The sequence below is a fragment of the Amblyomma maculatum genome, chromosome 1 (assembly GCF_055883805.1).
Source record: "Amblyomma maculatum isolate TAMU_Amacu chromosome 1, ASM5588380v1, whole genome shotgun sequence".
Taxonomy (NCBI): Eukaryota; Metazoa; Arthropoda; class Arachnida; order Ixodida; family Ixodidae; genus Amblyomma; species Amblyomma maculatum.
This window is the reverse complement of record NC_139344.1, coordinates 9,811,834-9,839,288: the sequence shown is the minus strand read 5'-3', so window position 1 is coordinate 9,839,288 and position 27,455 is coordinate 9,811,834. Positions and strand designations below refer to the sequence as shown.

Sequence of the window (27,455 nt, the reverse complement as noted above, 5' to 3'; positions counted from 1 at the left end):
ATTTTCAGAAAATAGCAAGGAGAGATAAGAATGCCTTCCTGAACATACAGTGCCAAGCAGTTGAGGACAACAGCCAATTAAGGAACACAAGAGCTCTGTATAAGACAATCAAAGATATCAAAGGAAGCTTCTGTGCTAAGATGGGCGTGATAAAGGACAAACGAGGCAAGGACCTCACTGAAGCCGCAGAGATAAAGAAGAGGTGGCAGGAATACACAGAAGAACTGTACAAGAAGGACCCGAATGTGCAAACCCAACATAAGACGGTTGTGATAACTGATCTCGAGCCGGGCATCCTGAAGAGTGAAGTTGAATGGGCCTTAGCCAGCCTTGCTAAGAACAAAGCTAGCGGAATTGATAGCATTCCAGCTGAGTTGCTTCAAAACCTCAACCATGACGCTGTTAACATTCTGCATACATTATGTCAGAAGATTTGGACAACCCTGCAGTGGCCACAGGATTGGAGGAGGTCAGTTTACATCCCCATTCCAAAGAAAGGCAGTGCCAAGGATTGTTCCAACTACCGCACGATCGCGCTTATTTCGCATGCTAGCAAGGTGATGTTGAAAATCCTCCAAGGTAGGCTGCAGCAGTATGTGGATCGGGAGCTTCCGGACGTGCAAGCTGGGTTTCGCAAGGGCAGAGGAACTAGAGACCAAGTTGCCAACCTTCGCTGGATCATGGAAAAAGCAAGAGAGTTCCAGAAACCCATCTACTTCTGCTTTATTGATTATGCGAAAGCGTTTGACTGCGTAGATCACAGCAGATTGTGGCAAGCTCTCCAAGAGATGGGAGTTCCAATTCACCTCATCTGTCTCCTCAGGAACCTGTATGAAGGGCAAGAGGCCACAATCAGAACTGGGCATGGTCTTACTGATTGGTTTCCGATTGAGAAAGGAGTGAGGCAAGGCTGCATACTGTCGCCCTGCCTATTTAACCTATATGCAGAGTGCATCATGAGGAAGGCCGGTCTGGACGAGTCTTCAGCTGGAGTGAAGATTGCTGGAAAACGTATCAACAACCTTAGATATGCGGATGATACCACTTTAATTGCAGAAAGTGAAGCGGAACTCAAGAAACTTCTGATGCGCGTACAAGAAGAGAGTGAGAAGTTCGGGCTTAAACTTAACATTAAAAAGACAAAGATCATGGCGTCTTGCCCTATCAAGTCCTGGAGCATCAAGGGACAAGAAGTGGAAGCTGTGACAGATTTTCTCTTCTTGGGCTCCAAGATTACCTCGGAAGGAGACTGCAGCCATGAAATTAGGAGACGCCTGCTTCTGGGAAAGAGAGCAATGGTTAGCCTTGACCGCCTAGTAAAGAGCAGAGACATTAGTCTGCCAACCAAGATCCGTATAACTCGTGCTATGGTCTTTCCAGTTGTGATGTATGGATGCGAGAGTTGGACTGTGAAAAAGGCTGACCGCCGAAGAATTGACGCGTTTGAATTGTGGTGCTGGCGAAGACTCTTGAGAGTTCCTTGGACTGCCAGAAGATGAAATCAGTCAATATTGTCGACCATAAACCCTGACTGCTCATTGGAGGGTCAAATTCTAAAGTTAAAGCTCAGCTACTTTGGTCATCTGATGAGAAGAGAGGAGTCGCTGGAGAAAGATTTGATGTTGGGAAAGGTTAGGGTTGCCGGAGAAGGGGTAGGCAGCGAACGCGATGGTTAGATGGCATCCTCGAGGCACTGCAGATGAAGTTATGTGATGTTAGGAAGATAGTGAGAGACCGGAAAGCGTGGCGTGACATGGTCAATAGGGTCACGAAGAGTCGGACACGACTGAACGACTGAACTGAACTGAACTGATCGTTGCAATCCCTCTACCAGCACCTCAGTATCGGTCAAACAATCCTCCTAATTTATTCGTTTTCATGGTCCTTTGTATGGATGTTATACACGGGAATAAACAGTGATCCGTGAGAGATTAACGATAGCGCAGGCCATCGGAGCCGATCGCGGCAGCATGAACTCCGAGATCAACCACGCGTGCGTACGCGCGCGAAGGTGATCTCGGAGGCCATGACGACGGCCACGAAAATCGCCTTAACCGCGCCAGATGGCACCACATGCTTAACCGGCGCTAGGGAACTCACGTGTTTCGCCGCGGTATAGTGCTCTAGAAGAGCACTATAGCCGCGGCTCCGCGGCGCAACATGTAGGCTCCCTAGTGGGGCGCCACTCAGGCCTGCCGCGTCGGGACCAATCAGCGCTTGAGCAGGCGGGAGCCTGGGCAGGATGGGAGACACACTGGTCACGGTGACTGACGTTGTCCGATCGGGCCATGCTACTCGCATCTTTGACGTCATCGTGCGCTTGTGCTCGGAGAGCTGGAAACTGAAACTGGTCCTGATAAATACCTCATAATTAATTAATTGAGGCATGTCGATGCTTTTTGGGTCGCAGTTCCTCTGTTTTAGACCATCGTGGATCGCTTGAAGCAAAAATCCCGCAATAGAAAATGTACGTGTCTATACTCCTTTAAAGAAAGTGAACATATGACAGATCCAGACAGAAATAAGCGGTCATATATGATGGTAATCCTTTTGAGAGAATTACGCGCTGCCCCACTACATCGCTGCTTTGCTCGGCAATGATATATTTCTCTGCTAGAGGAGCGGAGCTCTCAGGGGGTGAGAGGTGCGGTGCACTTCGGACAGTGCCGACAGAAGCGGCGCCATTTGGCTGATCCTTTATTAGTCAAATTTTACAGTGGGGATGGCGCGAAAAAATATTTTAAAGTAAATGTGCAAAGGTCTGTTCCTTCTTGCACACTGACTGCGATCATTGCCGCTCAAACCTCGGTGGTGTCTTTTTTCGTGTAGATTTGTTGCCTATACGTGAGGATATCATGGTATGCATGGTTGTTTTCTTCGGTCATTTGAAATGCTGAAGTTCCCTAACCCGAGTCACAACACATACCGCTGTGCGTGGCAGCCTAAATGGGGGAAGGGGGGGGGGGCATCAATGCCTTCACTGAGAAGAAATTTGACTTCTCCTGACTTTTGGACGAACATTCCTTTCTTTGAGTAGGTACCGCTCGGCGAAGAAACCAGCATATTTTCTATCCCGCCAGCAATCAGACTTCGCCAGCTTCACAAGTGAAAAGCGCAAAAACGTATAATTACCGCCAGTCATTCGGCCGCAACTCACCAAACTCTACAACTCCATATAGTTGAAATCTTGCTCTATCAAACGCATGTTGTACTCACAAGAATGACCACTCACTTCATTACACATTGGCAACTTGTTTAACCAAGCTTCCTTCAGCAAATTTTTTGGTTAGGAATGGAAGTGTGTGCTGGGTTCCGTGTTGTCTACAGAGCAGTAACGGGCCATCAACAGCTTAAATAAACTAAAGCAACAACTGTGACGACGCAAAATGCAAGTATGTGATGTTGGCACACGTCAAAAAGGACAACTGCAGAGAAAACCCCGACATTTAGTTTACAAAACGCACGAATTCAATCCAGCGCCTACTTCAGCAGCAGTAAGCGGAGCCACGTGATCCCACTTGCTCCCCCAGGTCGTCACTAACGCCGCCCATCTCCAGCGGTGGAGCTCGCGCCCAATACAACTCGCAGCTGGTGGCGGAGCTAAAAAAAAAAAACTACATTGCAACGCTATCTAGCAACAGCTGCACGAGATGGATGCAATCGTGGCAGGGCTCTATTTTGTCGCTGCCACTGTCGCTGTCGCTAGATGGCATTTTCATGCAATTTTTCCTATCTTTCTTAGCTCCGCCACCGTCTGCTTGTTGTATACCACTTTTGCTCAAGACTGTACATGTTCGCACTGTGTTTTCAAAAACAACCAAACGCATGCTTTGCTTCTCTGTCACATATAGCGAGACACTTATGCAACACTCCTAGCTCTAAATCCGTGTGCAGTATTATGATCGCTTGTACTTATATTTAAAAGGCTTTTGATCTTTAAGACAGTCGTAGGGGCTTTTCAATACCAGAGAGACGCAAAAAAAATGTTGTAAGGTTATCTTTGGCGAAGGTGTTCTTCGAATGGGGATGTTGAAGCCGTCTGTTTCAGGTGCAATGTTCACAAAAAAAATTGCTGCACCTTTCTGCAGCATACTGTCCATTTTTGGTGTTGAATTTCAACACGCTTCATAAATTTTTGTTTGGTTTGGTTTATGGGGCTTAACGTCCCAAAGCGCATCAGGTTATCGAGGCACCTTAGTGGGAAGTCATGGAAGTTTCGACCATCTGGGGTTCTTTAACGTGCCCCAACATCGCATAATGCACGAGCGCTTTGCTTTTCGCCTACATCGCAAAGCTACCACCGCAGCCGGAATCGAACTCGCTTGCTTCATATCAACGGTTGACCGATCTAACCGCTGAGCCACCGAGCCGAGGCCTAAGTTCATTCTTTTTAACGCGGAAGGGGGGGGGGCTGCAAGTGCTTGCGAGACGACAGCCCTATGTAACGGTTTCTTGCTTTGCGAAGATAATGTTTCAAAGCATCCTGGGGAAGAATTCCAGGAATTATTTTCTAACAACCGGGCTATATAGAAAGTTTACAATCGGAGCTGCCAAGCAGCATAAAATTTATTGTGGTATGCATTCAGAGATCGTATGCTATGCATCACAGTTAATCGGCCACAATGGTTAAATAAACAGGACAATTGCGTCATTGAAATTGGGACTGTCTTTTTTTTAACTTTGCTTCACAAAGCATACAAAAACAACGAATAAGCAGGCAAAAGGCGTTATAGAACACTTGACTATAGAATGGCCTCCTATACAAAAATAACAAAAAAAAAAACTTACAGAGCATTTGACAACAGCCAAAAATATATCGCAGGACGCAAGCTAAAATGACTATACTATACACAAAACGGAACTGCTCTCCGCAAAGAAACAAAGCAATAATTACTGACACTGAAAGGAGTAGCATACCACACACAGTTCTTTTATAGCTTGGGCCATTTCTCTTTTCTGCTGCGATAAAAAGTAGCTGGGGCTTAAAATTTCGAATTTACGGTATCGCGAACGTCAGCTCCTGATGTCCATTGAAGTGCGGGACACTGAGACCTGGAAGTTAGTTTTTCTAAACTTGTATGCTTCAGGAGTATGCAGATATGTGTTTTCAAATATACCTTTACTGTATTTTATTCGTGTTTACCTTAGCCCTTCGTTTTGAAAAGGCTAATTTACTAAACGAATCATACGTTTAACATTAAGCGAGAAGCGAAGCCAGAAGTAGTGCTTCAGATTCTTTAATGGTAAAAGTGCTTGAAAGCGCCAATGAAAGCGAGGTAAAAGCCGAGTGCTTGATGCAAAAGCGCCCGTCCTAAATATCCTGCGCCTGCTAGAGTTCTCCCGTTGGTTATTACCGCGGCGTGCCTAGCTGCCGATTTGCAGTCGTCTGCGCCTGAAAGCAGACGCAGCTCACAGTTCCCTTGCTGTTTCATACAGCGCCCGTCCTTCAAGAGTAAAAAAGAAAAGAGAACGTTCAAAATGAAGCTGCCTTTTCTGAACCTTCGTCATTTTTTTATTTATGAGTTTAAAACTTTGTATTCAACAGTTTCCCCATATAATAATAGTTTGTAAAGATAGCAAACTTTTGCTAATAATTCGAATAATGCGGTGAGAATAAAAGGCTCTGTTTCTTTTTGACACTCATCATTAGTAGCAGAGCTCTATTCTAGCAACTTACCAGAGTTTCGTCAAACTACTGCTCATGTTACGTGTTGCATTAAGGGTGGGATAAGAAATAAAAAAAATGGGAGCCCGTTTTAGCAAACATTTTATGCATATGATTGTTGCATTAAAAAAAATAGCTGTGGTTTAGCTAGTGGTTAAACCTGGAGTTACGCGAGAGAAATCGGAATGGCTGCGCTTAAAAGTAAAGACATGGCTTTTGCACTTAGTAGTTTATGGTTTCAGTTTTATGCCACACGAGGATCACCTCTTCTTCTTCTTCTTCGTTTCCTTCTTTCCCACTTCTTCTTTTGCTACTTCTTTTTGGTCTTCTGCTTTTTCTTCTTTCTCTCTTCTTTCTTTTTTCTTCTTCGGATAGGCATGGACAGGGCTCTGCGAAATGCGAGACTGTCGCGAATGTAGCTCTCGCTACAAAACAGAATAGCAACTGCACACAGCGCTATAGCTGCCCAGATAGCTCAAGGTTGGCACTGCAACATCACTTAGCAGTAGCATGATGGACGGAGAAACACGACTGGAATGAAGTGGACTTAGAAATCAGAGGCGTGCTAATATGAAAATGTCAGCAATGGTGTGATTACCTTCAGCTGTGTGTGCCGATGGCATAAGCCAGCAGATCAAGGCTATACGCGACAGCATGCAGCTAGAATCGCTAATATAGCACAGAAAGAGCAGATAAGTCCTGATTTTAAAATGAGCGAAGTGTTCTGTCACGTGTGCTGGGGGATCTGCCTAATAAGATCGGGGAAGCGACGCTATTGGCGGGACATCCGGGCGCACAACAGAGGTGTGTTGGTGGTACACGCGAAAAGCGGAGTATCGCGAATTACAATTGCACACTCTGAAGTTGTAGAACTAATCAAAAGTGCAGTCCGAGTAAGTATAAATGCCTGCAAGTGTTTTCGCGAGGAAATAATTTAGCAGACGTAGAGAGATGCAGCGGTCAGTAAGAATTCTACAGAAACTCATTTTTAATCGAGAAATTATATATGAACGGAATTTCTGGGAATGTCATAAGATGATGGGGTACCGTTCAAGATATCCACAGATCTCCCTTCGAGTATAGAGTTTGCTCTGATTTAAAAAAAACGTGCCCCCTCTGTTTTCTCGGCAATGAAAAGGTAAAGGGCCTATGAAGAGCTATTTAATAAAACTAGCAGACGTACGCGTGCGAGAAATAGGTATCCGATCAATCGTCTCTTCGACGCACACATTTTTAACCTACCTACAGTAGCACCGAAAATATAGGCGATCGAAAATGAGACTCCTCCTCTCACCCCTACGCTTTGCCCAAACCCGCGCAAAAAGAAAAAAAGAAAAGTCGCGACTTCTCCTATCCCTCCTCGTGTAACTTGGGAACATCCAATGAGCGGGCGCGCCCAACAATCTACAGGGACGTCATAAGGGAGATTTGCGAGCGGTGCGCTCGGGAATGTGTCGCCCAAATGAGCTGCGAGAGGTCGCCAGGCGCACGCTTAAAAATTATTTGTTAATTATAGGCTCCAGCCAAAGCTTTAAAATTTGTCTCGAATACTCCATCTCTATGAATTTCTTGCATAATAATATTACCGCAAGTAACATTTTTGGAGCTTCTTAACTGCTAGGTGTGAGCGCAGGACCAACATTAATATGTCGTACAGACCAGAAAATAAATTTTGGGATAATTAAGGGCTTGTTAAGCGATACACACAAAGACAGGTTGCGTGCCCTGACAGCACGCTTCATTACAGCGCCATAGTATCTGGCCCACATAAAAATGCGGCCGAGTTTGCACTGTGTCAATTTAACACACGCAAGAACTGTGGAATCTAACCGTCAGCTCGTCGCATACTGCACATAAAGGTCTCGTGTCCTTCTCTCTCTCTCTCTCTCTCTCTCTCCTCTTAGGTGCATTCTGACTGGCATCGCCCCTGTTCAATTAGTACTGCTTTTAGGTGTTAGCTATACTCTTTCACTGCAAACTACCAAGGCTATGTGTCAAATTTGACCTTGAGTTGAGATACGCTGTGGTGGAGGGCTTCGGATATTCCGACCATCTAGGTTCAAGGTCGTTCACTTGCGCGTGTCACCTTCAGCCCTGACGCGCCTCAGAGGAGGACTCCGCAAATGTTGACCACGCTTGCATTTAACTGCTTTGCTGGCACTTTGTGGATCAGTCTCGTCATGACTGATGTGCGTGCCTGTACGAGTGCGTCAACGCTTCGGCGCAGCCGCCTGGCTGTGTAGCCATGGCTAGCAAAGCTTGCGGTCAGAGAACGAGGTTTGACTGGGATAACCCTCCGCAAGTTTTTAATGCAGGAATGCATTTATAGGCTACGTTTTCAACTTCCTTTGCCCGTCATGATTCCGACCACAAAACTGTACAGGACAACCTTAGGTGCCCTTGTGAGGCTCAAAGAAATTTCTAAAATCCTCAGTGATGTTTTTCGACGTATCACTTCAAATATATCGTGAAGTAAAGTGTACTAACTGCGAACGGATATTTTAATTAATTACGGCTTACAATAACGATATTGTAAAATGCAGAACATAGAGAATTTCTAGCGCGTGTGCCCTGGAACTGTTAATGTAAATTGGTTTATAAGAAAGGCACATACATCTGTCCCATCTTTTGGACACTCAAACTCAGCTCTAAAGGAAGGCAGGAAGGTGGCATTCAATGAAGTACCATAGTGGAGGGCTCAGTAATAATTTCGACTGCCTAGGCCCCGCCGCGGTGGCATAGTGATTAAAATGCCCGACTACTGTTCAGCAGTATTCGGGTTCGATCGCGACTGCCGGCGACTGCGTTTCGATGGGGACGAAACGGATGGGCGTCCGTGTGCTTTGCGATGTCAGCGCAGGTTAAAGATCCCCAGGTGGTCCAAATTATTTGTAGCTCACCCACTACATCTTTTTCTTTCTTTCCGTTTTCACTCCCACCTTCCTCCCTCGTCTTACAGCGGAATTGAGGTGTCCAAAGTAAACATGAAACACTGCGACTTTCCTTTCCTGTAAACGAATTATTATTAGTACGGGACCAGTTAGACCAGTTGAAATTTTCACCTGTGAATCTTCGGGAATAGTGGCGAGAACCTTCACAGTGGCTACTGCAGGAATGCGATCGAGCATCCAGATTCGTATTTCCATCGTCCACTTGAGCTTGTTTTTCCTGGGGCATTGCAGCAGCTTTCGGTGCTGAATGGCACCTTGCAGTATTCTGTGTTCCTAAAGGTTTTTACGCTGTTCGCCATTGCGTATCGAATTACATTAGAGGTGTAAGATACATTTGAAAGCGGTTGCGAGCGTTCGCACAGCAAACTATGGGTGACCTCTTGCAAGACAATGAACGCATCTGTAGAGCAATGCAGTCATGGTGCGTAAAAGTCGGGTCTCTATACACTCTATACATTTGTTATTTGCCTGTCTTGCACTTTTCATTGTGATATAAGACCGTTCCAGTGTTCCGTGTAAGAAAAGAACGTGTTATGTACGTCTGTGGCCTAATGGTTAGAGCGCCCGTCTCGGCTGCGGGAGGTGGTTAGTTCGAAACCCACCGCCGGACACCCACCGGTAAAAATGGGTACAAGCGTCCCCCGGCCTGGCGCTCGGCTTTTCCAGGGGTGTGCGTTTGGGAGAAGCTCCGTAAACCCCGCTGCGCGCCCCTCCTCCGCAGTGGGCCCAAACCCAGTTTCGAACCTCGCAGCCTGCATAGGTGGTTCTGTTTGTCTTTCAAAGGTACTTCCTTTGACCCCTCACCTGAAGTGCTCCCTTAGAGCCTCAGCTGCAGCAGTCCTAAAAAAAAAAAAAAAAAAAAAAAAAAAAAAAGGGCCACATAATGGGCTGTTGCCGCGCAAAGCGGACTTATTGTTGTCCGATGGCGGAACGAATCACTGCCACATCGGCGCAACTATTTGGGCCGTGACCCCTTTTCCCAAGCATTTCACCCCAGAAGAGCCGAGCACCAGGCCGGGGGAAAGCTTGTACCCATTTAAAAACCGGTGGGTAACCGGCGGCACCAGGGATCGAACCCGGTACCTCCCGAATGCGAGGCGGATGCTCTACCACAAGGCCACCGCTTCGGTGGCCCCCGCTCTACAGATGCGTTCATTGTCTTGCAAGAGGTCACCCATAGTTTGCTGTGCGAACGCTCGCAACCGCTTTCAAATGTATCTTACACCTCTAATGTAATTCGATACGCAATGGCGAACAGCGTAAAAACCTTTAGGAACACAGAATACTGCAAGGTGCCATTCAGCACCGAAAGCTGCTGCAATGCCCCAGGAAAACCCACCGCCGGACACCCACCGGTAAAAATGGGTACAAGCGTCCCCCGGCCTGGTGCTCGGCTTTTACAGGGGTGTGCGTTTGGGAGAAGCTCCGTAAACCCCGCTGCGCGCCCCTCCTCCGCAGTGGGCCCAAACCCAGTTTCGAACCTCGCAGCCTGCAAAGGTGGTTCTGTTTGTCTTGCAAAGGTACTTCCTTTGACCCTCATTATGTGGCTGTTGCGCGGCAACAGCCACATAATGGGCTGTTGCCGCGCAAGGCGGACTTATTGTTGTCCGATGGCGGAACGAATCACTGCCACATCGGCGCAACTATTTGGGCCGTGACCCCTTTTCCCAAGCATTTCACCCCAGAAGAGCCGAGCACCAGGCCGGGGGAAAGCTTGTACCCATTTAAAAACCGGTGGGTAACCGGCGGCACCAGGGATCGAGCCCGGTACCTCCCGAATGCGAGGCGGATGCTCTACCACAAGGCCACCGCTTCGGTTATCTTCGGTAGTGTTATCTTTAACGTCTGCTTATATCGTACAGCACACGAGCGATTCGCGTTTCGGCCTCATCTAAACGTGGCCGATGCATTGCCGGGCACTGAACGCACCCTTCATCACCTGCGGTAAAACAGACATCGACGCTAATCGCAGTGGTTGCCAGTGTGAGGCTCAGAGAAATTTCTAAAATCCTCAGAACTCAGAATGCGCGAACTACTCGGGCTCACACAGTTTAACAACCCACTACCAGAAGTGCATCGTATACTGATTACATCTTTACAAAGCACGTAGATGCAACCAGGACGAATTATGTGTCTTCAATTACCACATGCCGTTGCTCGCTGCCCCGCGCCACAGCGTTCCTTACGGGTGATTAAAACTAAGTTTTCTCACAATCTGTACTTTGTGTATGCCAACAGAAGATGGGCCGGCACGCATGCATTCCTGCAGTGAAATAATGTAGTCGTAGCCCTGATTAGTTAACAAAGCTTGAGTCAGATAGTTATGTTTGACCATGATAATCCTCTGCCAGTTTTCTACATGCTGATGCGCTGGTTTCTACTCAGCGACTCAATTTTCGCAACGTATTACCATCCTGGTCCTTCTTTCCCGCTCAGCACGCGTTTTCTTTTTGAACTTCTTTCCCCGTCCCCCTGATGACCGGGGATATTTTTTCGGTCTCTGACAACGGGTGCCCCAGCGCTGTGGTTCTTCTGCATGCGCTTGAAGTTTTCCTTTCATTTTTCCCCTCATTTCCGAACTGCCGCAGATGGAGCGTATGGGCAGCTTCAAGTGGTGGTGAATTTAGGCGGCCAGTGGCACGGGGGTATTGAGCTCTCCTTCCCTCCCCTAAACATACTTTGGTGTGCACTTATAAACTTAGCTTGACGACCTAGCATTGTAAATGAAAATCGGCAAATTTTGCAAAAAGTGAATACGTTGATAGGCCTGCACCTCCTCGAGCTGCGCTCGCGCCTCGATTTCTACCACTGCTATCCGTGCGAGTACTTTGTACATCATCGCTGAGTATGAAAGGAAACAATCAATTTGCGCGAAAATACTTTTCGATTTCCTCTACTAAAGTGGAAAATGACATTTAGGCATTACATATGTCAAGAGGAATTCTAATAAGTAGGACAGAAAAAACAGTATTTTGACCAAGACCAATTGAGGCTTTCGACTGCTGTCACGCCAAGTTTTATTGGCGAAAAGACTTGCTCCACGACACTCCTCATCAACTGCGGTGCCCGCTTCGCCTCGCTAACAACTTGCGGAAAGAACGCAACGTCTGCTCACCTCAGTGAGGTCTGTTCAGGGCTCTTTTAAAAGCATATTTCAACGTGGACTCCAATGAAATTCAAAGCGGACCAGCGAAAACAAATAGGCGATGAGGTAAAATATTTGTTCATGTTGCATTCAGCGCATTAGAGCAAAAAGTCTGCGCCCAGGCCCCGGTAAAGGAGAGGAGGGGCAGGCCATATGTTGGCTGTAAAAGAGAACGTAAAAATAAAATAACAGTGACTCAGAGAAGAACTAGTCAATGTTCCTCCGTGGTTTATCAGCAAGTTTGTTCGAAGAGACTTTAATGAGAAATGTAATGCGTGAAAGCCTACAAGAGAATACTGTCACGAGGCGGAAAGCCGGTGAACAAAGCAGAACAGAGGGAAGATGGCCGATGACTGGTAGCTTATTTAATGAATCGCGGCGAGCCTAGCGCCAGTGCATGCCCACGCAACTGACCCCTTCCTCGTCAGTAACCAAGCGATCATCCCGATCGTGGACGAAGAAGTTTGTCGATCTACATGGTATCCACGGCATGACGATAGGCGTTACTGGATGGAGAGCAGGAAGAAGGAAGACAACGGCTTGCCGCCATGATGATTCCCCGATGAATCTTGGTCCAGGACGCTTTTCGGGCCACCGGTCGCCAAGAGGCGGTAGCCTAAGCCCAGGCACGCATCTCAGGCTGCAAGCCGATGAACACAAGAGAATAGAAAGAAGATGGCCGATTACTATGAGATTTATTGAATTGCGGTGGGCTTAGCGGCAGTGCTCCTGCCCACGCCACTGCCCGCTTCTTTCTCGTTCGTAACATTATGAATAGAAAATCATTATGCGAATGCATTTACCGCTCCCGTATTTTGTTCTCTTCGCCACAAAGTTTCCCATATCGAGCGAGTGGAATAAACTTTGGTCTAGTAAAGGCACCTGCCTCTTGATTGTCCGCGTCTTTGCGCCGTTTCATTTCGCGTAGTATGAACTAGTTCTAGTTATTTAATGTGTACGTGCCAAGCCGCAAGCGCAGAGCTGAGCGGGAGCAAAAGAGCGCAGCTCACTCATTCCGCGCACACAAATCAGTGAAATAAAGATATGCTATCGACGACAACACCGGGGAGTGAGCTTTTCAGCGTGCGCACAGCACCTCCGAAATCTCTTCAGCGCCCCCACCCGCTTACCCCCCCCCCCCCCGCACAGACACACATACACAAAGAAATGAAATACATTCGAGCGATGTGTGCGGAGCCCTCGCGTACGCTTCTACCTGTACGCCGGGCGCCCGCTCCCCATTCACCCCACCGGGTTATTAGACAGCCAGGGAAGAAAGTTACAAAACAAAATAGACTGCTGAGAGGACAAGGTGGACCGGGAAAGCAATACGTAGCAGTGACGTACTTTCTGCGTCGCTCTTGTTGCCACGTGATCCTCCCCGTCCCACGTACCTTCATTCTTACGTTTCAGCTTGTTTTTACATCTAATTTTAAATATATCTTGCCGCTTTAAGCAAGAAGTATAGGATAACAACTATTTGCAGTAACAGAAAGAAGACTTCATGAGGTCAGGATTATCAATTTTAAGGCACCTACGCGCACACAGCGCAAAAGAATCTCTAGATTGATTTTTAGATCATAGTAAACTTTTTAGAATGGCATTCCGGCACGCATACAGAAAACCTGGGTCAGATTATTAGCCTTGAGAAATTCTGCAGTGTGTAGTGACGAGACAACGCCATCAACTCATATTACCGTAGGGAATGAAGACTACTCATGCACCCCAGTGTCAGATTATTAGCTTTGAGAAATTCTGCAGTGTGTAGTGACGAGACAACGCCATCAACTCATTTTACCGTAGGGAATGAAGACTACTCATGCACCCCAGTGGTCTCTAGATTGATTTTTAGATCATAGTAAACTTTTTAGAATGGCATTCCGGCACGCATACAGAAAACCTGGGTCAGATTATTAGCCTTGAGAAATTCTGCAGTGTGTAGTGACGAGACAACGCCATCAACTCATATTACCGTAGGGAATGAAGACTACTCATGCACCCCAGTGTCAGATTATTAGCTTTGAGAAATTCTGCAGTGTGTAGTGACGAGACAACGCCATCAACTCATTTGATTATTAGCTTTGAGAAATTCTGCAGTGTGTAGTGACGAGACAACGCCATCAACTCATATTACCGTAGGGAATGAAGACTACTCATGCACCCCAGTGTCAGATTATTAGCTTTGAGAAATTCTGCAGTGTGTAGTGACGAGACAACGCCATCAACTCATTTTACCGTAGGGAATGAAGACTACTCATGCACCCCAGTGGTCTCTAGATTGATTTTTAGATCATAGTAAACTTTTTAGAATGGCATTCCGGCACGCATACAGAAAACCTGGGTCAGATTATTAGCCTTGAGAAATTCTGCAGTGTGTAGTGACGAGACAACGCCATCAACTCATATTACCGTAGGGAATGAAGACTACTCATGCACCCCAGTGTCAGATTATTAGCTTTGAGAAATTCTGCAGTGTGTAGTGACGAGACAACGCCATCAACTCATTTGATTATTAGCTTTGAGAAATTCTGCAGTCTGTAGTGACGAGACAACGCCATCAACTCATATTACCGTAGGGAATGAAGACTACTCATGCACCCCAGTGTCAGATTATTAGCTTTGAGAAATTCTGCAGTGTGTAGTGACGAGACAACGCCATCAACTCATTTTACCGTAGGGAATGAAGACTACTCATGCACCCCAGTGGTCTCTAGATTGATTTTTAGATCATAGTAAACTTTTTAGAATGGCATTCCGGCACGCATACAGAAAACCTGGGTCAGATTATTAGCTTTGAGAAATTCTGCAGTGTGTAGTGACGAGACAACGCCATCAACTAATATTACCGTAGGGAATGAAGACTACTCATGCACCCCAGGGGTCCAATCTATTCTAGCGCGCGTAGTCGTGGGTTAGAGCACATATCCCCCCCACTTCCTGTTTCGGTTTCATTTGCACGAACTTTGAATTGTTTACGCGCCATCCAATAGATTTTAACTCACGCTGGGTGTGTGAAAGCAACTGGCCCACACCTCTTGTTATTATTAGCTTTGAGAAATTCTGCAGTGTGTAGTAACGAGATAACGCCATCAACTCATATTACCGTAGGGAATGATGACTACTCATGCACCCCAGTGGTCCAATCTATTCTAGCGCGCCTAGTCGTGGGTTAGAGCACATATCCCCCCACTTCCTGTTTCGGTTTCATTTGCACGAACTTTGAATTGTTTACGCGCCATCCAATAGATTTTAACTCACGCTGGGTGTGTGAAAGCAACTGGCCCACACCTCTTGTTATTATTAGCTTTGAGAAATTCTGCAGTGTGTAGTAACGAGATAACGCCATCAACTCATATTACCGTAGGGAATGAAGACTACTCATGCACCCCAGTGGTCCAATCTATTCTAGCGCGCCTAGTCGTGGGTTAGAGCACATATCCCCCCACTTCCTGTTTCGGTTTCATTTGCACGAACTTTGAATTGTTTACGCGCCATCCAATAGATTTTAACTCACGCTGGGTGTGTGAAAGCAACTGGCCCACACCTCTTGTTTCAGTTTCACTGGCGCGAATTTCGAATTGCTAAAAGCCGCACAATGAATTTAAGCGTACCAAGCGTTGGGTGAAAGCGACTGCCTCCACACTTCCTGTTCCGGCATCATGTCGCAAATTTCATTCTTCTTACGCGCCGCCTAATGGTTTTTAGCTCATCCAGGGTCTGTGAAACAACACTTCTTGATTCGGTTCCACTGGCACAAATTTCAAATTGCTTGCGCATCACCCATGTTCATCTGCGGCCGGATGTGGACTGTATGCCTCATTTAACCCCCTCTGCAAATTTTGTTGTACCGAAATTATTTTGAATGTAAATTTTACAGAAACGTGTACCTATAATACAGATAGGTATGAATTCATGAATATGCAATGATTCTTTCTACGTGGCGCAATTGTCCTGTTTGGAGCAAGTGGTCAATCAACATGCAGTATTTATTAAAGTAACAGTCTGTTAAGGAAACGTTTTATTACAGGGCTAAAAAAAAAAGGCAGGACACAAATCAAGACCAGCATGGTAGAGAAAGACATACAAAGGTAACGGCGTTCAATGTACAAGTAAATCTGAAGAGATTTACAGGTACAACACACGACAAGTACCCAGCACATCGCTGCTGCTCGAAAAACAGAACAAGATGGACGTGCTGGAATGCATATGCTTTGCAGCTGGCACAGAAAATGAAAAATAAACGTCGCTCCAACGTCGTCAAAGCTTCTCTTATGCAGCACCTTATCACAAGTTTTTAGTATTGTGTCAACTGTCAATCATCGTCAGTGGTTGAGATATCATTAAAGAAGCCTTGAAAAATATTTGAGAATATTCTAATGAAGCGTATCCGTAGATGTGGCATTCGTGAGTACTTGAGTAAAGTTTAAAAGCTCTGCTTGGACCTTATATTTCACAAATGTGTTTTGTTGGACGCTCCGTGGCGCCCATCGCAACTGATTAGGACCACGTCTCAATACGCAATCGTATACCAGCCCTTCGCTTCGACGCCAAGTGCGCTTTCTGGGTCCGCCCTCTTACGGGAGCGCCCAAGTGACGGGGGCGAGACGTGGGGCTCAGGGGCGTCATCATAACTCGTTTTCATAATGTTTATCGCTCGCCGGCGTTGGCTGAGTTCAGAAATGAAATCAGGGACGCAACGTTTGGCGACCGATACGTTCGACATTAGTCAAGCTAGCTTCGAAGTTTTTGTGTTGTGCAGAGGACGGGTGAATACTGATTGTTTATGAGCATTTTCTAAAGTTAGTAAATAACTGATAAATAAGCAAGTGTAGTAGCTTAAATGACTGAGAGATGTGAGACGCAGGCTATATAATGAAGGGATGGAATGAAAAAGCCGGTATTTGACGATTCGGAGAAAATTGCTGTTAAGTGTCATAAGCCTTGTTTATTTCCTTTAGGTCGTTTGTATGCTGCCATAGACTGGGAACTTGAGCGTTACTTTAATCTTTGCGCCCTTACCGCATTACATTCCATAAATAGCTTTCATAAATTATTGTGACCAGCATTTTCCTCTCATAACAGCTAGGGATTGACAGTAGTGCTTTATTTCGATCTGCCTGCTTTTCTGAGACAACTAAAAAATGTTGTTTACGAGTTTTGTACCTAATGGGCCGTAAGTAAGCTACGATGTCCGGAGGTCAAACTACGGAGAATCGTCCTGGAAGACAGATTGTTCTAGAAATCGTGTGCACGGGATCCGCGAGTGTTCGATTTCTCATTCCGGGCACGTGACTTGCATAATTCACACTATTTCTAAAAAGGGAAGTAAATATTGTTACACAAATATCACCTTAATGTTTATTTTCCCCAGGTCATGCAGCTTGTCGAATGGAGCACGGCCATGGGCTGCTGCCTGTGCTGCATCTTCATGAGGTTCAATTGGTACCGGACTTCAAATTCAGGCTCCTCGGCCGGGGACATGTTCGCGGCATTCTTCTACCGGATTCTAAGGTCGCTGCTTTTCTCGTGGGTCACTCTGGCGTGCTCCACGAGGCGGTAAGGCTGTCCTAACAAAAGCTTTTTCGCTTTTTACAGCAGAAATGCATTCTTGACTTCTGGTAGGCAAAAAAAGACAGAGTTCGAATTTCAACTACAGTCGTTGACAAAGCTGATAACCGCGGCACTAACCGAAAGCACAATTGCCTGAAACTTAAATTTTATGACACATGAGAAATTATTTTCCGTAGTAGAAAATTATTTTATTGTGGCTATTTGGAGCAGTCTTAGCACGTTCCGGCCGCTGTGAAAAGGCAAATGTGGAGTGACACTCAATATGGAACGTTTTCTGTTGATTCGTTTGTTTATCAGACAACGCTTCCAAATGTTATGCGCATACCGAGTGCTTAATTTCTAAGAATCGCACCAACCGAAACAGGCTACCTGTGGCGGCGCAAGCCGCATTTTCATCAGCTGATTCACACATTTCTACGTCCGCAATATGTGTAGTAGCACTTGCCACGGTAACAGTCCAGGTCCAAGATGGCCTGCAGTATAGTAAATACTAACAACAGTGCCTTTAGCAGCTTGCACTACTCACATGACCTCCAAGGCAATGTGACAGGTTATATATCCACATTATCCAGGTATATTTGGAATAATTTTAAGATAAAGAAAAGTAAAAAATTACAAGAGTTCAACACTGCTGAACCAAATAGTGAGCGAAAGCATTAGCTGCGGGGGACCAAGCGTTCTTTTTCTTCTTCCTCAGCCCACATATAAAGCCCCGCAAACACCGAGTCGTATGAACATGGGGAACCAACTCGCTTTTATTAATATCTCATGAACGTGCCTTAGTGGCCAATAGGGGAACGTGAATTCCAGGGTCCTAGCAGGCTGATTCTGATATAACCGTCCCATGTGAAACGAGAGACCCAAGTTGGCAGCTCCTGCCAATTGAGCTGCGGCTCCGACCGCGCCACGCCGACCGCTTGAGTCGGGAGCCCATCTCTCTCTTTTTTGTCACATGGGGTGTGACGTCAGTGGCACGTGGGTAAGACGAGGCTACCGCCGAGTTACGCCGACCGCTTGAGTTGGTAGCCCAGCTCTCACCCCAGTGTTTCGTGGAATGTGACGACACAGCGTCATGTGGCTAAGACGTGGCCACGGCCGCGCTACGCTGAAGGCTCGAAACCTAAAGTACTATTGCTTTTGCAATAAACGTGTTAGGCAAAGGAGAAGGCAGCCATGATGTGATACAAAGGCTTCGATAAGCAGTCGATCGGAATACAAAGGCAAATTTGTTTATCGACGCGGAGTCGTTATTATAGAAACACAGGATTGAGAAGGCAGGCTGCCGTTTCAAGGCTAACCTTCGGAAGTACCAACTGATATGTTAAAGTAAACAGGGAGAAGGGTATTTATTTAGAATGCACAGATCATAAAAATGCCCATAGCTTGTGTTGCCAACAGCTGCTGGTCCTGTCCCGTTGGCGACACGCCAGGATGAAGATGCAGGTCCGGTATAGTGGTGCATCTGATGACGAGGTATAGATGAAGGTTGAAGCACGAGGAGGGGCGATTATGGCAGGAGGGGTCGGCGCCAAACTAGTAGAGGTAAAGCTTCACTGGGGTAAGTTGGGTGTTTGTTGGCTTGGATTTTGCAGAGTACGTGTGAGCATGGGGAGAGTGAGGTGGAGATAAAGTTCCCGTAACAGCCATGTCGTGTCGGGGCTTTGAGTAGTGTCCAGGGCTTGTGCGCTTATAAGAGCCGTGCCTCGACGTTGGTAGGTGAGGTAACCAAAGAAATCACCGGAGCTCGCTTGGCTTGGGCAATCTGACGAGGCAACACTTTTCCGACCATCCCTGCGAGATCTAAAACAACGGAGGCAGGGCGTAAAGTGAGAAAGACGTCTTCAAGGTCTTCCGTTAAGTCGTGAGGGATGCTGCGGTTCTGAATGGAGCATGGGAGCATGGGCGCCTGGGAGCCTGTATATATAATATTTAAAGATTTTTGTGCAATGGCTGTGATTTTAAGACTACTGGCATTAGAATTCTTGTTAGCTACAAGAGTGCATGCAGTGGTAGATAGGAAGGCTTGCAATTCTTAAAAATGTTTGAACACATGTCCATTTTTCTTAAAGGCCCCATTCACTAGATTTAGCTGGCAGCTAACATGTCGGCGCACTGACTGAATTTTTTGTCTGACGTCACATCTGGCAGGAGCTGCCAACTAGGGCCTCTCCTCTTATCTGGGAGGGTGGCATCGGAATCAGCCTGCCAGGATCCTGTTACCCCTAGGCCATGCTGGCACGTTCTTATACGGCTTGGTTAGAGCGGGGCTTTATATGTGGACTGGTGGCCTACGCTATCGCCTCATACCTTTGATGGCGAAACTTAAGTGTCCACCATAATTTATTTTCCCCTTTAATGATGAGGCTATAGTGGGCTACTTTTTTTTTTATTGTGAGATACTGTTATAAAGAGCTTATTAGGAATTTGAAATTAAGGTTGTGTTGCTCAATTTCTGATCAATAACAAAATATTTGTTTTAAGCTCTCCTGAGCTCTCAGGAAGTAGTAAATACTACCATTAAAAAAAACAATGGGTTTAGTTTTGCACTAAAATACAGAAAAGCACAAGGGTCCAGATGGCCGATATGCGCATATATTAGCTGTGTGGGGTGCGGTCTTAAGACGTAAGAAAAGTTGAACTTAAAACAACATCGCGTCGAAAAACACAAAAACAAAGCCGACGCCGGATTTTCTATAGAACGGAGCCTTTAACCCTATTGCAATATTATACTATTCCGGAATTTTGCATGTTGCGGGGTCAAGTTTACAAAGCGGTAAACAGGGAACTTGCACTTACGCTGGACGGGAATGCGGTTTTTATAAAATAATGTGTCATTGCTGCCATTCAGCTCTACTAATATTCATATGTTTTGAGCTTCCAAAGTGCCATTTCGGTTATTTGCAGACAGAAGATGAGCCCAGAAGGCCCTCTTAGGTTTGAAAGAGCGCTTCAAGTCTACGCTGCTTGAATGAGCAAGCATTTATATTTCATGACGGTGATATGATTTAAACGACGGAACTCAATATAATAGTATTTTACCCAGCGGTATTGTTTCGACACCGCTGGCCTCGAATGAGAAGAGGAATGCGTTGTCAGCAACATGGATTTAACGGCTTTTTTCAAGGCTCGGTTTTGTTCGGCGTGTTGAGCACTTGTCTCTTCTGACATCCGGCACGTTGAGCAGTTCACATTGTGGTAACTAACAGAGATTGTCAATTAACTGATAAATTAATGACTGACAAACTGACAAACTGATGAAGTTATTAACTTTGCCGTTAACGCGGAGAACTTGCTGGAGCTTTTCGCTGCCCGGACTCCAGATATGTGATAAGCCCTGTCTCCTAATTTGCGCATTTATTTATTTGCAAAGGCACTGCAGGACGATATAGTTACAGGGAGCCATATAAAATAAAGCGTTCACAAAGAATACGCACAGAAGTTTGTACATTACCGAATAATCAGAAAATAACAACAATTAGCAAAAAAACAAAACAAAAAAAAAAGACGGCAAAGACGGTAATGATTTTTTTAAGCGTTCTCGGCCGGTTCTTGTCCTTGAAGGTATTCGGGCTGCTGAGGAGGTTGTCATTTGGCGTCTATACCTCATCACTTCCCATTCATCGAGATTATGCTGCATGCTTCGAGAGTGCGGATGTTCTGGTCCCACTTTAATCCGGTAATTTCAGTTGCACTGTACTGAGTGCTAACAGCAAGAGTTGAAAAGGAGGGCATATAGGTAGACGGGCGCGAGCGCAGCTCACTGGGATAGCTATTGAAGATGCTTACTGGAAATGCGAGTGGAAATGCGAGTGGTATCGTTCTTCGTCTCGCGGAGAGAGGAAACTGCCGAAAAAATGGCATGCCTCGGCTTCTCGTCAGTGATCCAGGTCGTTAAGAAACCTCTCATCGTTAAAGGTAGGTAAGTCATTGATTTCGGATGGCAGCGCCACAGCAGCGAACTCCCCCTCACCGCTGTCAGCAGGAACCAAAGGTTAAGGCGGCATTCTTTGTGCCTTTGTAGGGAACGCGTCCTAAACGCGCCGAAAACAGGCACCACGGCGCCGGCAGCATCGCCTAAAACGTCTGTCCCCAAAGAGTTTAATAGGCCCCTTTCAAGTGAGCAGTCATAAATGGAAAGGAAGCTCCCCAACCAGCGCTCGGAGCACTCGTCGCTGTGTACACGCGTATCAGTTCTCAACGAGAAGGCTGGACTAGCTGGACCCTTCATTCTCTGAGCAACATGGAAGTGACATCAAGAGGTGCCGCCTCAAGTCCTTCAAAATACCTGTCGCTTGCCTCTGCCTTCGAGTACCGAATTCGCGTTCATGTTGTTTTTTTTTTGTCTGAGCCTGCCAAGAAGCGCTCTTTGAAAACAATGTCCGCGGCGATCAATTAATCATAATTTCTCACTTTCGAAAGCACCGATAAAAAGCGTGCCTCCAGCCAGCCTCTATGTCAGCCGGGGCACAGAAAAAAGCAGAAATAAGAAACACCACTGGCAAAGAGCGCCGGCTTTGCGCGCACAGACGCACGACATCCCCCCTCGTCCTCACTCTCCTTCTCCCGCTCCGCGTGCACGTGCGGCTGCCTGTAGCACGCGCTCCCGAGCGAGCGGGCTGCGCAGACTCCGCAGACAGCCGCGCGCAGCGCGGGCGCGGATGCGCGTAGGTTTTGTAGTTCCTCTCCGCTCCGCTGGAAACCGAGCCACTCGCTCGCATCTACAGGGTCTTGAATATTTGGGGGCTGGAATTTAAAAAATTCCTATGCAACATCTACTACCCCATTCGAGCTGAAATAACGTTCCCAAAGTAGCAAAATATAGTCTACAAAATCTGATAAGTGATTCAACATCGCTGCTTGCCTAGATTTTCCGAAATCGAGAAAAAACTGCTCTCGGTTGCGTGCACAATTTTCGCAGAAGAGAGTCGAAAAGCTATTTTGACATGGAGCGTCATCTGTCGGGCAGCTAGGCAAGCGCGCTAACGGCCGGGATGGAGCTTGCCTCACTGCTCGACAGATGACGTACCATGTCAAAGCACGCTCGTACAAAAGAAGACAAAACAGCGATGTTATCAGAAGGATTGCCAGCCATAATCGTGCAACAGCAGCGTGCCTTCACAAGTTCCAAACTTTCGGCAACGGTGCCACCCGTGGACGCGCTGGGCGACGAACTCCACCGATTCGTGCCGTGTCGCATCGAAGGGGCAGCGGACCGGAAGGGGCCAACACTTTATAAAGGTTAGAATTCCCTCTCCAGCATACTGAGAAGGCCATCTTATAATAAAATGATCATAAGCTCCACTTGCGCGGCGCATTCAGCAGCGGAGCGAGCAGACGTTTGCCGATCGACCGATCAGCAGTGGCTTGAAAAACCTCGCTTGGGTCGCAGATATCGCTCGAACAGCACTTCAGTGTTGTTTAGCGATCTTCACATTTTGCTTGTTATTGGCAGTCCAGTGGCTTTTTATTTACTCGAAAAATCACTTACTAGAGCATTTATGACATACCAGCGGCCAGCGCGCCGGGTCGTCCTCTCGGCGCTCCACCGCACAGCTTTCCTATGTCACCATGGCGTTGACGCTGGAGCGCCGCCGGAGCGACGCAAGCGGCGGCTTGCAACACGTCCGGCCGCGGCGCGCCATAGCGATCCTTACCGGCTATTGGCACATGTGCGCCTCCTTCAGGCCTCCATCCAACAAACGCGTTCTTAATTTTTCGAATATTTCATCATCCTTCTAAATATAACACGCAGGGTCAGCTCCAACGGAGACAACTAGATGTAAACGTTGTTAAAACGGTCGAACTCTTGCCGACGGGCTACGCCTTGCCTTTTCGATCAGCTCTCATAAGAATACCATCCATACAGTTGGGATAGTATTTCTAACTCGGAGTCAGTTTTCAAGAAATACAATCATGTTTCAAGCATCGCGAACCAACTATTGGCTCCGACCGAATGGTTAATCCAAGTTTCCAGGAAAGATAACACAAGCGCCAGAATTCTTTAAAACCATTCGCCATTCTTAACTTTTTTCGAAGAAGCGCGGCTGGTCTCGAGGGAGGGCGCGCGAAGCGAGGTCCCTCTAAAGCCCCTCTTTAGGTCCCTCCAGTCCGCCCGTGGAAGCAGCATAGCCTCCAAGATCACCTCCGCGCGGAGGTGAACTCGGAGGCTTCAGAAGAAGATAGTAGCTTCCTTGCCTTTCCGATTGGTGGCGCTAAAAGACAACAGCCGTATTTTTTATTTATTTTTGCTGACTGCTGGATGCACGCACGTTTACGCATGGCTGTGGTAGTCGCTGGTGAAATGTTTTGTGATTCGTGAAGCGCAGGGCGTGAAGACTGCTCGTGTAATGTGTCAACTAGTGTGGCGGTGTGGCGAGCGTTTCAAATAACGTTCACAAAGCTCATCGTAAAGCCGACGGTGAAGCGAAAGCAATGCGTTACTGAATATGGTCACCCAGCTTCTAGAGTTTCCAGTTAAACCGCGACTTTGTCTCCTTGTATATAATGGTACACCTCCATCACCAGAATGTGCTCACTAAACGATACATGCTTCAGAGGGGCACATGCCGGGTGGACATGACAACCCTTGCGTTTAATTGCTGCTCCCTGCGTGTGCATTGCATGTCGTCTTCATTTTCCTTCCATCTGCCCGCAGTGGATCCAGGCCACACAGCTATCACGGAAACCCTCTTAATTAAGTTCGGTAAGCGATCCCGAATATTTCATTGCGCTGCCACTGAGGTCCACAGTCACCGATTTCGCCGATCTTTGCCTAAAATATGAAAGCGAAATGAAACAAGATGAGCATCGCACGTACTTGCATTACACCAAATTTAGGGGTCAGTTTGCTTTGAAGTGATATGACTATGAACTCCTAGACCACCAGATAGTGCTCATAAAAAGTCTAATTAGTAATTGTTTTCTATCTGGTCATCTAATTTTGATCACATTTAATGTATTTTTGACTACTATCGAAGGTAACAGTCTGTTCCTGAGAAGTTTCTTCCTGTTTCCAGTTCCTATTTAAAGAAAAAGAATTTAAAACCGTTCACTCGAGCAACCGGTGTACAAGTAGGTAAGGCCTTGCATTTATTAAGCAAAAACGAATGCCCACGCTTAGGCCGTGATCGTCATTCGCAGTGCTGGCCCGCGGTCTCACTGCCTGTTGGCTAGGTGAAATGTTTACTTGATTCAGCTAAGAACGTGAACAAATGTGCACAAAGTGATTAACTTTAGTAATACCAAAGCTATCTTCAATCCTGTAAAGCAGAGCACGTGAAAAAAAAAAAAAAAAAAGGTAGCAGCGCGGCAAGTTTACAGAGTACGAGGCTGAATTCTTAAAGCCGTGAGCACCATTACCGTATAAAGATCATGCATTACCCGATCCTTCAGCATAAGTAATTTCGGCCTGACGTCTCCGGAGTATTTTATTTTTTTACAGCTGGGGGGTGCTGGGATTTGCTTATTGTAAGGCTGAACTGCGATAGTGCTAGCAGCTGATGATAAAGAGAGAGAGAGAGAGCTTGTAGTTAGTTTCCTACAGGAATGCGCGTTGGCGAAGGTTGGTTTCGAGTTGTAATGTTTGTTGTAAGAGGGCTCATCGAAATGTCCCGTTAAATAAAAGACAAGCTGCCATTTTCAGGCTGTTTGCTTGAAGATTCGGCTGTGCGCGGCTCCGTCAGTGCGGCCGTCGCATGCATTTGACGCATTTACTTAACCGTGTCGCGACGCGTGCGTGAAGATTGGGTATTGCGGTGGCGCAATTGGGTAAGACAACAGCTGCTTTCAAGCCACCTGCAATTTGCTCCCAATAACAATAATCTACGTTTTGATTGCTCACATATGCACGTTTGATTCTCGGGCATCATTGGCGTGACATCATTCACTCTGCTATTCTATCTCAGATACTCCGAGGGAGCTGCATGCGCCGCCTAAGTATTGACCGCATTGATGCTAACAAAGTGCGGCTAGACTGCAGTAGATGTCAACCTTTGAGAAAAACAAAACAAAAGACGTGTTCCTTTTTCTTTTTTTTTTTTTTTTCATCCTGAAGTGCCCTGCAGAGTGCAGCTTCCATGTGTAACTTTGCAATTGGGAAACGAGTATGCCAATATATATAACAGTGCTTTAAGCTACCATTATGCGATGACAATGTGATACCATTAGGTGCACCTTTTTAAAAAGAAGAAACGTTCTTACACGATTGTCACATCAAAACGTGCAACCAAGCTCTATGTTTCTCCGGCTGCCGCTAACTGATGACGGGCCGCACTGAAGAGAAAAGGCGCACCTTTCTCAAACATTTCGTCGCCTCTCGGAAGTTGCCACTAATCACAAGATTAAACCGACATCTATTTGCTCTGGCGGTCGAACTTCGTCTTTGAGTCTCTTAGTCAGATATCGTGAGAGACGCTGCATGTAATCGGTGAGTTCAACAGATGCACGCCAATTTCGATCTCGAGTTTATCATTTGCATAACACTTAGGATGCCTAGGTTCTTTCTTTTGCGTCTCTTATTGTTACACCGTGTAGATGTGTTAACTATCTAGCTTTTCGAGTGTATTTTGGGCGTCTGTGTAGGGCAGTGACAGCACCTAGAAGGATAAGTTCAAGGCGAAGCAGGTTGAAGCTGCGACGTCGCTCATGTGCACAACTTTCAGACATGCGAGTTAATGCAAAAAGAAATAATAATAATACTAAAAATAAAAGCACTTTATGGGAAAGTAGAAACAAAATAATAAGAATCACTATTGATATATGAGCAGCAGATTTCGGCACCTTTGCCAGTGTTAGTCTTTCCGATGACGGCTAAACGGATAAATGGCTGTTTTTTTTTTTTTTCTTCTTTCGGCTCGGCCTTCGTCTCGCGAACGCGTGAATCTGAGCAAGGCCTTCATGCGTCGCAGTCTGCGAATTTACAGGGTTTTTACATTCGCACACTGCGACGCATGAAGGCCTTGCTCAGGGTCTTGAATATTTGGGGGCTGGGATTTGAAAACTTCCTATGCAAAATCATACATACCAAGTATTCCTGCTGTATTTAATCAAACTTTAAGTTAGGTAGAGTGCTCTAGGCTAGTGAAACCAAGAGCGAACTATTCAAAGTTGATTGCCCTAGTCTACAGTGGGTTTTCATTTGCCATGGTTATCCTGCAGTTAGCAAAAAGTAATTAGTGAGGTCTTTATTTATTGGCCCCAAGAGCAAAGCATCAGTTCTAAAGTTGTAAATAGTGTTGAAAAACAGCTACCCACACAATGTTTGCATTACGGCATAATTTCCATAGATTTATTCACTTGCTTCCAAATCGAGCTACCATGTAACTAGCTGCTCACACATATATCTCAGCCACATCATGCAATGCCACACCATGGACAGCACCTCTGACAAAAGCCGATTTCTGACAAGAGCCGATTCTGACAAAAGCTGACAAAGCCACGTTGTTGGACATTGAAGTGAAATTGCTATCATGTAGATGCATCCTTTATTGGGCTTGTTGCAATTTAAGATCATGAAAAAAGAAATTATGCAAAATAGAAGGCACCTTGGTGAAAACATTTCTCTCAGCTGTTTTGAAAGACAGTTTACTACTTCCTTATTAATAATAATTGTTCTTGAAGCCAATAATTGAAATGCTAACTATGTAGTCCTAATCATTATAAGATTCAATAATGAAAACTAAACTAGGCTAGGCAACCCTCAAAAGCCCGCAGCTGGATTAATTCACTGGGCAAGGGCACGTCGACTTTTTGAAAGCTAGGACACCTGGTATATAACACACTTCATGGTCTCTCTCTCTCTCTTCTTTTTTTTTGGTTGTTTTAATGGCATTGTCACTTTCTGTTTTAAACACATCACACAGTATGCTAGAATTGATTTCGGGAACTCTAGGAATAAAAGAACGTGTTTTATTGCACAAGCATATCTCAAATGAAATTAAATTGCATTTACCCAACATCAATGCTTTCATAAAGCAGCAGCACAAAGAGAGCCCTGTGAAAAAAACATGTAGTAAAAACAGGGCAAACTGCAGCTAATGTAGATACCCTAATTCCCGCCCTGAGCAATAATTACTCTGGCTCTATTCCCACATAGCAATAGCTACACGTTTCTAGCCGAAATGCT

General features: G+C 46.1%; 1 pseudogene; it reads left to right on the top strand.

Annotated features, from left to right (window-relative positions):
* The window catches only part of LOC146201626 (uncharacterized), a 115,910-nt pseudogene extending 94,878 nt beyond the window's left edge, over positions 1–21,032 (top strand).
* Positions 21,033–27,455: the final 6,423 nt, after the last annotated feature.